Consider the following 16,124-nt stretch of genomic DNA (forward strand, 5'->3'; position numbering starts at 1 on the left):
AGTGACTCTGGGGTTGCGGCGCTCATCTCGTGTTATTGGCCAAGGGAGCCAGCGTACAGCTTCCAGGTCATGTGGCCAGCATGACAAAGCCGCTTCTGACGAACCAGAGCAGCACACAGAAACACCATTTACCTTCCCGCTTGGAGCGGTACCTATTTATCTACTTGCACTTTGATGTGCTTTCGAACTGCTAGGTTGGCAGGAGCTGGAACCGAGCAACAGGAGCTCACCTCGTCACGGGGATCCGAACCGCTGACTTTCTGATCGGCAAGCCCTAGGCTCTGGGGTTTAACCCACATGTGGAGGCCAGTGGTATAGCATTGGAGGGGCACAGGAGCAGTTGCCCTGGGCACAAAATTGTTAGGGGCGCAAAATTGCAACACCAAGTGCTGCCTCAATACAGCTGTGGGCTTCCATTGCTGGGCTCTGTTGAAAATGGCTTCTACATGCAAACCAGGAACTGACCTCTCCAGACAACAGAAAGACTCTTCTTTTCTTATCTCTGTGGCTGTGAGGCTGTGATCTCCTGAAGTGATGCAGACACTCTTAGGCAGTTGAATGTGCATGCGTACTCTGTTTCCCTCCCTCCTATCAACCTCTCCATGCAGCCCTGGGTGCTGGCAACCCACAGTACGCCACTGGTGGAGGCTGAGCACAGGCATTGTGACTGATAGCCGTTGACAGGCTTGCCCTCCATGATTATGTCTAACCCTTTTATAGCCTTCAGTAGCACCTTAAAGACCAACTAAGTTTTTATTTTGGTATGAGCTTTCGTGTGCATGCACACTTCTTCAGATACAGTGAAATAGAAGTCCCCAGGCACTTATGTAGAGAAGGGGTGGGGAGGGGTGGGGATGGGGAGGGGAGATCATTCAGAAGGGTGGTGGAAGTGGGTGATTGACTGACTGATAGCTGTTGATGACCGAAAACGACTGCAAATGGTTTTGCATGAAAAAGCAAGGGTTGAGATGGCTGAAGATCGCTTATCATGTATAATGAGATAAGAATCCGATATCTCTGTTCAAACCAGGTCCCTCCATTGTTTTGAGCTTGGTGATAAGTTGTAATTCAGCAACTTCTCTTTCCAGTCTATTTCTGAAATTCTTTTGTAGTAAGACAGCTACTTTGAGATCTTGTATAGAATGTCCTGGGAGATTGAAGTGTTCTCCTACTGGTTTTTCTGTCTTCTGGTTCCTGATGTCAGATTTATGTCCATTTATCCTTTGGCGTAGGGTTTGGCCTGTTTGTCCAATATAGAGAGCTGAAGGGCACTGTTGGCATTTGATGGCATACACAATGTTAGAAGATGAGCAATTAAATAGTCCTGAGATGGTATGTTGGATGTTGTTGGGGCCAGTAATGATGTTGTCCGGGTATATGTGGCAGCAAAGTTGGCATCTGGGTTTATTGCAGGCTCTGGTACCAGTGTCCATGTTAAGTCTGGTGGTTGTATTATTGTGGGTGAGGGGTTGTTTAAGATTGGGTGGCTGTCTGTAGGCAATGAAAGGTCTTCCTCCCAGAGCTTGAGAAAGGGAGCTGTCATTGTCCAGGAGAGGCTGTAGATCTCTGATGATGCGTTGTACTGTTTTAACTTGGGAGCTGTATGTGATGACTAGTGGTGTTCTGTTATTTTCTTTTAACATGGACACTGGTACCAGAGCCTGCAATAAACCCAGATGCCATCTCCCAGGACATTCTATACAAGATCTCAAAGTAGCTGTCTTACTACAAAAGAATTTCAGAAATAGACTGGAAAGAGAAGTTGCTGAATTACAACTTATCACCAAGCTCAAAACAATGGAGGGACCTGGTTTGAACAGAGATATCGGATTCTTATCTCATTATACATGATAAGCAATCTTCAGCCATCTCAACCCTTGCTTTTTCATGCAAAACCATTTGCAGTCGTTTTCGGTCATCAACAGCTATCAGTCAGTCAATCACCCACTTCCACCACCCTTCTGAATGATCTCCCCTCCCCACCCCTTCTCTACATAAGTGCCTGGGGACTTCTATTTCACTGTATCTGAAGAAGTGTGCATGCACACGAAAGCTCATACCAAAATAAAAACTTAGTTGGTCTTTAAGGTGCTACTGAAGGAATTTTTTTATTTTACTTCAACCCAGACCAACACGGCTACCTACCTGTAACCTTTTATAGCCATCCAAGTTGGTGCCTGTCACTGCCTCCTGTGGAAATGTATTCAATGTTTTAATTATGTACTGTGTGACATATATTTGCATGTTGCATAGAGTCTTCAGGTTATTTTTTAAAATGGACAAATTCAGGAAGGGTGGAGTCTTTGAAACTTTGACGATTCAAAATCATAAAAATTACTGAGTAGGCTATACAATATTCTTATTGTTGTAAATAGAACAATCAATACCTATTCTCAAATCAATTGTGGAAAAGTTTTGGGTGTTAAAATTCCAGCAGGAGTTTGAACCTAGATTTGACACTATGTACCACAAGATTTGACACTATGTACCACAACAAACAATTAGTGTAAATTTGAAATAAAACTGTTATGATTTTTTCCCCATCAGTATTTTGACACCCGTATGGCTTCACCATGTTCATAAGAGCACAAATTAATCATGCTGGCGATGCAGAATAGCGGAAATGGCTCACATTTTCCTTGACTTTGTCTGAAGACAAGGATTGGAAAGAGGTAGCAAATGAATTTGAAATATTGCAGGATAATTACAAGATTTAAACCTTATAAACTGTGTATACGTCCAGTCGCGGACGACTCTGCGGTTGCAGTGCTAATCTCACTTTACTGGTGAGGGAACCAGCGTACAGCTTCCAGGTCACATGGCCAGCATGACTAAACTGCTTCTGGCGAACCAGAGCAGCACACGGAAATGCCTATTTATCTACTTGCACTTTGATGTGCTTTCGAACTGCTAGGTTGGCAGGAACAACGGGAGCTCACTCCGTCGCAGGGATTCGAACCGCCGACCTTCTGATCGGCAAGCCCTAGGCTCTGTGGTTTAACCCACAGAGTTTAATAAAACAAAAAGTTTTATTAACTTTTTGTTAATAAAAGAAACATACAAATAAACTGTAAACTACATTAATGTCCCCTTCATTCATCTTAGTTTCTCGGTCTCTTCTCCCTTTCTTCAATGACATTTCCTCCAATTCCCTGCTCCTTCCAGTCCTCCTTGCCTAGTTCTCTCCATCTTCCCAAGGTCAGAGCCTGCATCCAGCTTCCATTGGGAGCTGCCAGAGCCCAAGCACCTCAGCAGGACGCACTGCTGACATGGGGCCCTGGGACCTTCACAGTGGGCAGAAACACCTGGGAGGCAACAACCATTTAAAATTCCCCACAGAAAGCCTGGAACAGCTAATGTAGCATCTTTCTCAGGGACTGTCATGAATTAAAATGGCAGCTTCGTTGATGCACCTCACCAAGGCACCCTCAAGCTTGCAAATAACATTGCCTCTCCCCCTCCTGCCCTTGATTTGATGCCTACAGTACATTGGCCCTTGCATCTCCCCAGCCATGGTTTCTCTGACTGTTTGACATTTAAAATATGTGCCCCTCCATGTGAGTTCCAAAATGTCCCCTTAAAACGCTTATTTCCCTCTTCCCCACAGCATAGAAAAAAGACCACATGTTCAGTAAGTTAAAAAATGGTATACTCACCAACTCTCCAAAAGCCAGATTCATGTGCTTCAGAAAAGTCACTCAAGCAGAACTTAGTTTGAGAGTGGTAAAAGTACCTAGATTATTGGCATAGGAACTCAATAGAGGCTTATTAAAGCCATGTGGCTGGAAAGAGCAGCTCAGAGCTCCTCACACAACAAAGTTCATTTGTAGACTGAAGGGGGGGCAGGGCAAAGGCTTGGATACCTAGTTCCTCTGAAGGTGAGGGGAAGTAGATATAGCTAAGCCTGGCAGGACAGTTCACTCTATGGTATTAACCCCGTTCACGCATTAAGACTTAAGCATTTGGTTATATGAGGCTGGTTATCCTACAAAGCGAGCTAATCTACATGCATATATTATTTCAAAAAGCATCAATAATAATAATAATAATAATAATAATAATAATAATAATAATAATAATAATAATAAAGTGTGACTTGAGTAAAACATATGCTTCCCAAAACTATTTGTGCCTATCAAGGCAGACACCCCAATTTCAACCCCTGTGACTTAGGACAAATATAACTATTGTGCTCCCCATGGAATCAGGTGGTTGCCTAACAAGGGTTGTCTGAACCTCTTTAATGAGGTGCAGTTTGTTAGGGATTAAGTGTCAATTACCATTGAAAGCCTGTGTTAATACTTCAGCTGACATTGGGTGGCAGACCTGCTGCTCAGGGATAAGCCCCAGGTACGAACAAACCATTGGAATTAAATCCTCGGCTACTTAAAATCGAGGGCCTCTCTTTCGAGACAAAGACAAAAACAGGCTGTTGTTTAGATATCGGCACTGGATAATTCCCATTTCCTTCCACTCCAAATGCATGTGAATGTCCCCTTGCTATTAATATTCATTAGTCGCTTTCAGCCATTCTCAGAGAGTGCAGCAGAGGTCTGTGTTCATTAACATGCTAATTGGGCAGTCCCTCCCAGTGGAGTTTCTAAGACTAACAGTAAACAGACCTGGTTAGCTCTACCGTCTTCCATTCTTTACAAGCCACACAGTATTCTGCAGTGATGAACCAAGTCATGTCCTCCCTAAATCTATCCCGTGGGATGGCTTCTAGGTTCTCCTCTGAATCATACACAAAAGAGCCACACAGCTATTTTTTTCACTTAGCAGTGAATATTTGTAAATTGCTTCGAGTCCTTTTCTAATGGAAAATGAGCAAGTGTTCATCATCATCTCCTTTAATTTCAACAACTGTTGCTATAAATCAGCCAAAATCTACCCCATCACAATAAATGTGTACCAACTTAAGTCTGGAAAAAAATAAATTGTCTCCTTACACCTGTTTGCAACCCAAGGGGCTGTTTCTTACCCCGCTGATGAATTGTCCCCCTTTGATGCAGTGAAAGCTTGTGAAAGGAATCACAAGATATTTACCAGTCTTCAAATGAGGGCAAAGAGAGGCTCTATATCTTACCAATGGCACCATGTCAAATGATGCTATTGGATCAGAGTAGGATAGAGCCTCGTGTATGTATGCACCACAGAACAGTTCGTCATTAGGAGAAACATTTCAACTGGAAGAGCAGTTCAACAAGGCAAGCAAAGACCTACCGGTAGATGGGTGGTAGGCTTTCCCTCACTGGAGCTCTTCCATCGTAAACTACACCAGGGGTCAGCAAACTTTTTCAGCAGGGGGCCGGTCCACTGTCCCTCAGACCTTGGGGGCGGGGGGGGCAGACTATATTTTGAAGGGAAAAAATGAACTAATTCCTATGCCCCTCAAATAACCCAGAGATGTGTTTTAAATAAAAGGACACATACTACTCATGTAAAAACACGCTGATTCCCAGACCATCGGTGGGCCGGATTTAGAAGGCAATTGGGCCGGATCTGGCCCCCGGGCCTTAGTTTGCCTACCCTGAGCAAGTTTGCAGATGACACCAAATTGGGAGGGGTAGCTAATACCCCAGAGGACAGGATCACACTTCAAAATGACCTTAACAGATTAGACAACTGGGCCAAAGCAAACAAGATGAATTTTAACAAGGAGAAATGTAAAGTACTACACTTGGGCAAAAAATATGAAAGGCACAAATACAGGATGGGTGACACTTGGCTTGAGAGCAGTACATGTGAAAAGGATCTAGGAGTCTTGGTAGACCACAGTTCTTGGGCACCAGAGTTCTTGGGCACCACAGTTCAAGAAGGATACTGACGAGCTGGAACGTGTCCAGAAGAGGGCAACAAAAATGGTCAAAGGCCTGGAAACGATGCCTTATGAGGAACGGCTTAAGGAGCTGGGTATGTTTAGCCTAGAGAAGAAGTGATATGATAGCCATGTTCAAATATATAAAAGGATGCCATATAGAGGAGGGAGAAAGGTTGTTTTCTGCTGCTCCAGAGAAGCGGACACGGAGCAATGGATTCAAACTACAAGAAAGAAGATCCCACCTAAACATTAGGAAGAACTTCCTGACAGTAAGAGCTGTTCGACAGTGGAATTTGCTACCAAAGAGTGTGGTGGAGTCTCCTTCTTTGGAGGTCTTTAAGCAGAGGCTTGACAGGCATATGTCAAGAATGCTTTGATGGTGTTTCCTGCTTGGCAGGGGTTTGGACTGGATGGCCCTTGTGGTCTCTTCCAACTCTATGATTCTATGATTCTATACCCATGGGCACAGTCTATACACAGTCACTTGGAGATGCTGTGGCTCTGTATTTCCTTTATTGAGCAGGGAGGCTGGCCAGAAGCCCCCACCCCACCCCACCCCCACCACCAAACACTCTGTTCAGATGTTGTTGTGCAAGTGCAGCAGATTCCCAAATGAACTTCGATTCTATTATTCTATGCATGCATCCCATTCCACTGTATTTCCCTAGATCATGTCCTCATATATTGTGCTACGATAGAGCTGTTGTAATAGTTAGACCTCGAAACCAAGAGGAAAGTTCCCTTTGCAATCCAAAATCCTTTGAGTCTAAAGGACATATTTGATGGCTGACCCATAGCCATTTCAGAGATGTCCTCCGAGAAATCTGAACTCCTCATATTCGTGCCATTTCCACCTCCCTTTCCCCCTCCTTGTGAAGAATGCAATTTAAATTTGACATGTAAAATTGATCTTAAACAGCTGAGTCTGACATTCACAGTCATTTCATTTTTAAAAATGAGAAGAGGAGGAGGAGGAGGAGGAAGTAAATTTGGCTCCTAAGCAACCCATGGTAGTCGTTCAGCAGCAATGCAATTCAAGCAATAAACTACTATAGGGCAGTGGGGAGAGTAAATAAAAAAATCCAGTCAGGGTGATCATTAGCCATAGTCAACAGAAATATTAGATTCCAAGAGTGCTGCTACCAGAAAGCTACTCGAAATGTCCTTCAAACGGCAAGACGACAGATTCAAGGAGATACGAAACAGAAAACTAAGATGGGTCTGACTTTGATACTTACTTAGTGTGATAGAGTAATTTACTCGCCGTATAGATGATATAAGGGGAAAGGATGAGGGGGGGGGAAGGGAAGCAGTAATGTGTCACCTTATCAAAATAAGGTACCTGTCCTTTCTGAAATACTGTTAAAACTATGATAGATGTTCCTAGTCAAGAAGGGGGAATGTTTTTGCCCCAATGAAAGCAGGTCATTTTGAAAAGAAAGGGTTACAATAAGACCACATTTCTGGACTGAATATAGGTGAGGACAACGAAGAAATCCAGTGATAGTTTTATTTGCAGAAACGGCCATACAATTCTTCTTGCCTGTGGTCTTTCAGTGGGGAATTCCATATGTGTTATTCACATGTTATATTGAACAAATGTACCATCTAAGTACCCATGTACTGAAATAGTAATAATAATAATAATAATAATAATAATAATATATTATTATTATTATTATTATTATTATTATTATTATTAATACCCTGTCCATCTGGCCGGGCCTCCCCAGCCACTCTGGGTGGCTCCTAGCAGAAAATTAAAAACATGACACAATATCAAATATTAAAAATTTCCCTAAACGGGGTTGCCTTCAGAAGTCTGCAATAAGTCATATGATTATCTCTTTGACATCTGTTCTACAGGGCAGGCACCACTACCGAGAAGGCCCTTTGCCTGGTTCCCTGTAACATCACTTCTCTCAGTGAGGGGACCGCCAGAAGACCCTCGGAGCTGGACCTCAGTGTCCAGGCAGAACGATCGGAGTGGAGACACTCCTTTCAGTTTATTAGTTCAGTTTATTATCAGACTAGTGAGCATGCTCAGTCTTCATCAGGCTGCTTTAAGGCGGTTGTTGTTTTGATGTAGCAAAGTTTTCAACAGGCATGCAAGCAACACTGATTTATTGGGAGGGGCAGCCCTCTATATTGGCATGATCTGTTTCATTGTGCACATCAGTAAATGTGCTGCTCTCCATGCGTGGAAGAGCCTGATAGACAAGACCTACCTAATTTAGTCCCCATCTGCTTGACATCTCAGCAGGAGAGAAGCCCTGTGCTTTGTAGACAGACAAGGGAGCCAGCCCTGATCTAGCCAGTGTGTAACAATGTTGACATGAACTCTTTGGGTGCATTACAAAGCCAAGCCTATTTTTATTTCCCCAACTTAAATAAACTCCATTAGAAGAAGAAGAAGAAGAAGAAGAAGAAGAAGAAGAAGAAGAAGAAGAAGAAGAAGAAGAAGAAGAAGAAGAAGAAGAAGAAGAAACAGGCTTGGAGAGCCTAGAACTTGCATTTCAGTTGTTCACTGTGCTTCCCTTACCAGCACTTGAAGAATCTGGTGGGTGGAGGGAAAATGAAGGGACAGAGTTTATGTTGTATACTTTGTATGTGTTTTTTTTTTCTAAAAATTAATAAAAATTATTCAAAAAAAAAATGAAGAATCTATTCTAACCAAAGGATCATAGCTGCCAGGTCTCCCGTATTCCCCAGGAAACCCCTGTTTTTCCAGCCGTTTCCGGCAGCCCGGATTAAAAAAGAAAAGTAACCCCCCCAGATTCTTACCAGCCCAAGGGGGCTCCTTCTGCGCATGTCTGGAGTTTCTGGACATGCGCAGAAGCGATTTATGGCACTGTGGCCATTTTGGAAATGGGCAGAGCATGCATAGAAGCAACTTCCGGTGCTGCTCTGCCCAGTTCCAAAATGGCCGCAGCGTGACCTCCGGTGCCGCGCCGCTGCCGATCCCGGATTTTTCAATCTGGGAGTTGGCACCTATGCCAAGGATGATAAATTAGATGTTAAAATGCTTCAACATCCACCAGCCCCATCCATCACTATCAGTGGTCAGGAATGGTGGTATTGGTAGCCCAGTGTCGAGGACAGGTCAGATGAGGTGGTTTGCAGGGGGGACCCCCCCCAATATGCTTCTGAAGAGGAGGCAGATCAAGATAGCATGATCAAGATAGACTCAAGTTCATGGTGGTGGGAGACAGGACACACCCAAGAAGAAGAAGAAGAAGAAGAAGAAGAAGAAGAAGAAGAAGAAGAGGAGGAGGAGGAGGAGGAGGAGGAGGAGGAGGAGGAGGAGGAGGAGGAGGAGGAGGAGGAGGAGAAAAGAGCTGGTAAATAATAGGAGTGGGGAACAGGTGCAAGCTAGCAGAGGCACTGATCCTGAACAGAGACAGAAGTCAGATGCAACAGAGACAGTTGATGCTATGTCCCTTGAGAGCCTCCTTCTCCTAGAACTAGGCATTTCATTCACGTCGCAGAGCAGAAAACCAAACAGAGGCAAAATGAGTCCCTTGGCAGCTGCCGTAGGCAACAGGAGGGGTCTGATTACGTAGGAAGTAGGCTGTTGGGGTGGAGAAGTGGGCATTCTGGGCAACAATTCAGCCTTGAAAGAGTGCTCTGTTGGATACTAAATAAATGAACTGAAAAAGAAGCTCATTGCGTGCCTAGTTTGTCTCAGCTGTTAGCCAAGCGTGCTGGTGCCAGCTTCCTGGTGACACCCAGTAACATTCTGAAGACCACAGTTTCCCACCCTTACCTACACATTTGATAGCAAAACTTGAATCTTCTCCTGGTAGCTTTATCCCAGCCATGGCCCCAAGTGCAACGACCTGCCACTCCCCTCCCCCTGCTTTGTAGTGGAGATGGATTCCCACCTCTACGTTTGCAACCAAAATTTTCAGTTCTGCCTTCTGCCTTTCTTTTTTTTACAAGTGCAATGGCATTTTTCTTGGAACGGGACATTTTGATGCACATTGCCTACCCACAAGACAAGTCATTAGAAATGGTTGGAACAGTGTTATTTAACTTTCACAATTCGGTGCGCCGCCCTCCACCGCTAAGCAATCAAAGCATGCCTTAAACCATACTGTATGCAAAAGTCAATATTATATTACTCCGTTCTGCATATCATTGACATGTCTGTCCTTGGGAGGTGCTGAGAGTGGTTGATTAGCCCTTTCAAGCTGCAGTGCGTGGATACACACTGTTTTGGCACCTTTTAGGGGAACGCAAAAGCCACAGCTGTTCATCAGCCTCTCAGCTGAAGTTCTGTGCAACACTTCAGAGCAATTTAGATGGGTGCGCTTTATATTTATTTATTTAAAGGGCATGTTTCTAAGGCTGTCAGCATCTGAATAGAATTCAGTTATTGAATTGCCATGGAGCTAATTCTCTGCTCAGTATCATTATCCCGGTGCACTCAGAAGCTTGGGTAATATTGTTGAGGGAAAATAGAACACAAAGAGGATGAGGAAAGAAATGCGTCTCTGACCGTTGCATAAACAAATTTAAGATTTGGGCTATCTGTTACATCAGGGATGTCCAACCGGTCGATCGTGATCTACTGGTTGATCACGGGGCGATCCTAAGTCCATTGTGTGATCCTGAGTGATCTCCCACACACACACACAAAAAGCTCAACAACTTTGGTCAATCCAATGGGTAGATCACTGCCAGTTTTTTTTATAGTGGGAGTAACTTGCAGTCTCTTGGGAGTTGGACATGCCTGTGTTATATTATCCAAATTAAAACAAGCCAAGCTCTGCCTCCCTAGAGCTGTGAAAGGTTGCCTAACCTCCCTGCCCATGCAACTGTGGTGGATGAAGTCATCTGCACAGAAGAGGAGAAGGTTTTCAATGATGGGTATGCAATGCCGCCACGATCCTTCTGAAGGACCAGTTGCTACAACCCACAGGAGGAGAGAGTGCTTTTGTGCTCAGTCCCTGCTTGAGGGTTTTTCACAGGCATCTGAATGGCCACTGTGGAAACAGGATGCCGGGCTAGATGATCCAGCAGACTATTCTTATGTTCTTATGAGGAACCATTGGGCAAAACTGTGACTTCATTATTGGCAGTTTTCTTTCTCTACCAGTTATTCATTCTTCCTTCCCCTTTCCCATGGCTCCTTGGGATTTTATTAGCAGCAGCCATAGAGATGATCAGTTGTCTGTTTGAACACACACATGCTGTAAGATCTTCAGGAGACCCTGCTTCTCTTTGGTCTTTAACACCATATAGATCTCCACCTCATTCTCTTGACTTTAATTTGCATTTGATTATTAAATTGTTGTAACCCATCCTGGGGCATCATGGTGAATGGCAAGTAAGAAATCGTCATCATCATAATTTATCACTGATATCTGAGCTATATTTGGCCAGCTTGCAAAATTTAAAACAGGCTTTCCTGGTAGCTTCACCTAGGACTGCTGTGCTGAACCTTTGGGCCTTAAGAGGTTGCTAAACTGAACTTCCATCATCACAGGCCATTGACGGGGCTGATGGGAGTTTGAGTCCAACCACTTCTAGAGGGCAACAGGTTGGGAAGACTAAGCAATTACACAAGTGGCTATTGACTTCTGGTTTTGCTCTACGTTTCCTATCTCAGGGAGAAGTGACTGTAGAATTGGTAGTTCTCCACCTGTCTCTTGCCCAGCTTCCTTGCCATTATGTCATTGTCAGTGTTATCATCACCATGAGTTATAGATCTGTTGCATATAATTTAAATGACCTCTATTTCCCACCCTCATTCATCTTTGGAACGTGATGTGTTCATTTCACTTTTAACCACTTTCCTTTTTTAAAAAAAAAAGTTAGCAAAGTATTCATTTAAAATGTGTGTGCTGTCTGGAAGTAAATTACTAGGGTGAAAGGCCATTTCAAGATGATTGAAAATGTACTTCTCAAGCTATTGCTTTTTCTATTTTTCAAACAGTCTAACTGAAAAAAGGGGGCTAAGGAATGCCATGTTTAAGGGAAACATTTTTCCACTTCAGTGTATTTGCTTATGCCCATCCCTTCCTCTTCCTTTCATTTTGGAGTTGATGGAATAGATATCCAACACCATATGGTAGATATTCAGCAAAAAACTGGAATGTTGCATTACAACATAATTTAATCCATCCACATCAAAGGATGAACTCTGTCTGACTGTTTATGTAAAGATAATTCTTACTGAGGCCCTAGGGATTTACCTACATACATTTATAACAATGGATACCACCTCTCTCCCAATTTCCATGGGGGCTAGTGTTCCTTCCACAGCTGTGATCCTGACAGCGATTGGGTGCCATGCTGAAATTAGCAATTATTATTAGACCTGTGGTTGGAGAAGGAAGAGTTAGCCACCCCCTCTGCAGTACCAGTAACAATAGTCTGATGTGTAGGATTCCATTTTGAAAATCTCCTGATATGGCTGAAAGTCATAAAATTCACCGAACAGGCTGTTACATCCTCTGTTTCAATCAACAGTGCATGGAAAATCTTTAAGAGGGGAAGTATTGCCCTGAAAGATAGATAAACAGCTTCTCTGTGACAGTTCAACATTTTCTAACTAAAGCATTCGGCTGGAAATATTAATTTGTTGTGATTTAGATTTGTATGTGCAAGCTTCTTTGAATTTGATTTCATTTAGGAAGGCAGGATACAGATACCTAAATGCATAAACAATACATTTCTAGCATCTAAACAGTCTCCCTGAAACAACATGTGAAAACTGTTCTGGTAGGAGGATCACAAAAAGAGCTGGGTCCAGGGGATCAATCCTAAATTCTGAGATGAAGTGAGATTGCTTGGAGAGATTTGTTTTACTTAACATAGGTGCAGTGGGATCTAAACAAGGTGGCAGAAGTCAAAGTGGGGACCTGTGAAGCTTACCATAGTGGGGTAATGGGACGTGGGTGGCACTGTGGTCTAAACCACTGAGCCTCTGGGACTTGCCGATCAGAAGGTTGGTGGTTCGAATCCCCGGGACGGAGTGGGCTCCTGTTGCTTGGTCCCAGCTCGTGCCAACCTAGCAGTGCAAGTTGATAAATAGGTACCGCTCCAGTGGGAAGGTAAACAGCATTTCCGTCACGGTGTCCCATTGCACCAGAAGCGGTTTAGTCATGCTAGCCACATGACCCGGAAAGCTGTCTGTGGACAAGCGCTGGTTTCCTCGCCAGAGTGAGGAAAGGTCAATTGTGACTAACAGGTCAATATTCTAGTCAGAGGGGACAATTTAAACTAGAAAGTGAATCCATTTCAGTCCCCCCCCACCTTCCAGCCTAGCACAAAAGCGCCTGGACCTATTTGCCTGAAAGTTCACAGGCTTCTTGCTCAGAGACACCTCTCCCATGTCTGCAGATATCCTTCTGAAATGAGCAGAATTCATTCAGAAGTTATCCTGCCTGCTTCTTTTATCTAATTCCACTCCTCCCTTCACACACACACACACACACACACACACACACACACACACACACACACAATTTTAATGGTGCCTAGCACAAAAGTCTCTTGATCTATCTGCCTGTTACTTAGTAGGGCTTATCCACATGGGGGGACCAATATCTTCACATATTGTCAAATGGGGGGGGTAGCCATTTTCTTTTCCAGAAGTGAGGGGGTTGGACTTTTTCCATCTGTTTGTACAGTGGTACCTCAGGTTAAGTACTTTATTGGTTCTGGAAGTCCGTACTTAACCTGAAGCGTACTTAACCTGAAGTGAACTTTCCCATTGAAAGTAATGGAAAGTGGATTAATCCGTTCCAGAAGGGTCCGCAGATACTCAACCTGAAGCGTACTTAACCCGAGGTATGACTGTATCTTCTTCATGGGATACTATTTGCTTCTAAAATATATTATATAGTGCAGTCCCTGAAATGTTACCAAGCCTTGTATGAGTCACATCATATTGTTACTGAAGAGGCTGTTCTCAAATGTGTTTTGCTCAGAGAACACCAGTCTTTGGATGACCTCCAATACTGTTTGGTAACAGGAGGCAAGAAAATATCCCCCCAGCTGTAAACATCAAGAGCCAGGTCTTTCTTGACCTGTCTGCAAGGTAAATCTTTTCTTTCTTATTTTAAATCTACCAGAGACAGCAATGTCTGAACAAGCTTTCCAAGTATCCTTGAAGTTTCATACGATTGAAAACTTTTACAAACTCGCAACATATGAACAACTTGCATATAAACACAGACTTGCCATGGACAAATTCAATATTTGGAATCCATTCTTACAAATACTGTAATAGGTTAAGATCTGGGAAGTACAATAACATTGTAAAATATAGCGTTTGGGGTTTTTCCCCCTCCCCCTTTATTTTCCCTTCTACACGGATTCTGTTTCTCTTTTTCTTTTTCTCTTTTATTTACCTCTCACCGTGTTTAGTGCACATATAATTATGTACTTTATGAACTTTCAATAAAGATATTATTATTATTATTATTATTATTATTATTATTATTATTATATAGAAAATAAGTTCTATACAACCCAGACAAGAATGAAATGGACTCCTTTACCTAAAAATGAATATTTAATGTGTATTAGGTTTCAAGTATTGGGTAGTCCCCTATTCAAATAAATTAGTTGACTAATAAAGGCAATTACGTTTGTTAATTGCATGCACTTTAATACATGGGTTTAATTTACATAAATTGTATATTACTAGAAAAGTAGATTTGAAGGGGGAAATAATTGTTTTTAGGTGTTGCAGCTGGCACCAATTTAGGGCTGCACTAAATTACGGTAGGTAATTAGTTTTTGTGTGAATATATTTTTTGAAGCAAATTGGGAGGTGCCAGGGCCCAAACTCAACTGGGACCTGGTCATGGTGGATAGAGGCTTTAACCCTTTGCTCTCTTCTAGAGTTCCAATTGCCCCCTCACACCTGCTATTTGCAGGGGGGTGGGGAACGACCATTGGAGCAAATATGAGGGACAATATGGATCAGAGCCATATCAAGAGGCAAAGTGCTAAAGCCTGGGATGTACACAGGTCCCCTAATCTGTTTAGGGCACTTTGATGCAGTCTAGTTCAGTTGAATCCAACCCCAAACTAATTAGTTCCTATGGAGCAGCAGCTGTTCAGCCTTTCTTGCATCAAACACCAAGGTGGTCCTTTCAGCAATCAGTTGGTCCATAACTCAACTGATTTCATGATGGCCCAGACTGTGCTATGTGAACGCATAAATGTTATTTGCCATTCTTTAACTTTCCTGATTGAAAATGTAAAAGATAGGTCAAAGTGCTTGCCTCAGTGCCAGATTTACGTATAAGCCAAGCAAGCTATAGCTCAGGGCCGCACTCTCTTGGGGGCCCCCCAAAAAAAACTTAAAGGGGAAAAAACAACTGGATGTATATTTCCAAAATATAAGATAAAAAACAAATAAAATAAAACATACATACAGTAACAGTGTTTTGTGTTCTATAGGCTCCTATGATGTAAGTCATGGGCCCCGCCTGCTAGCCTGGTCCCTAAAATATCACTGGTTTGCTCATTTCTATATCAATTACTTTGATAAAATACATATTGTGTTATGTGCAAATGGCTTTAGATACCTATTAGGTCCATAAATTACCATATAGCATATAGATATAGGTAGGTAGCCATGTTAGTCTGCCGTAGTAAAAAAATAAATAAATAAAAATCCTTCCAGTAGCACCTTAGAGACCAACTAAGTTTGTTATTGGTATGAGCTTTCGTGTGTATGCACACTTCTTCATATAGCATATATTCAACACAATAAAACAATGACAATTTGTTGTTGACAAAGGACAGCTCATAGCTGCCAAGTTTTCCCTTTTCTCGCGAGGAAGCCTATTCAGCATAATGGAAAATCCCTTTAAAAAAGGGATAACTTGGCAGCTATGGGACAGCTAGACCTATAAAGCAGTGTTTCTCAACCTTTTTTGGGCCAAGGCACACTTGTTCCATGAAAAAAATCACGAGGCACACTACCATTAAAAAAGTTAAAAAATTTAACTCTGTGCCGCCCTATATTGACTATATAATTATGACTGTAAGAAACACTTGCCAATTGCTGTGTTGGTTGCAATCTCCTGTAATAAGGCTTCACAAGCCGCTGATTTCTCTGCCAGTACAATCCTTTGCTCAGCAAGTTTCAGGTTGAGCTCATCCAGCCAGCTTCTTTAAGTTTGTCTAAAACCACCCTCCCGTGGTGGTGGCTGTTGAGAGCTGCGCGTGCTCCGCGTCGTGACCCGGCCGGCTTCCTTACCGGCGGGTCAGTGCTGGCTATTGGTGGCCGCCAGGCACATGACAATGCAAATCGCCCTTCTCGTCGCCGCACGTC

Source organism: Zootoca vivipara, chromosome 1, assembly GCF_965207765.1.
Source record: "Zootoca vivipara chromosome 1, rZooViv2.hap1.1, whole genome shotgun sequence".
NCBI classification, from domain to species: Eukaryota; Metazoa; Chordata; class Lepidosauria; order Squamata; family Lacertidae; genus Zootoca; species Zootoca vivipara.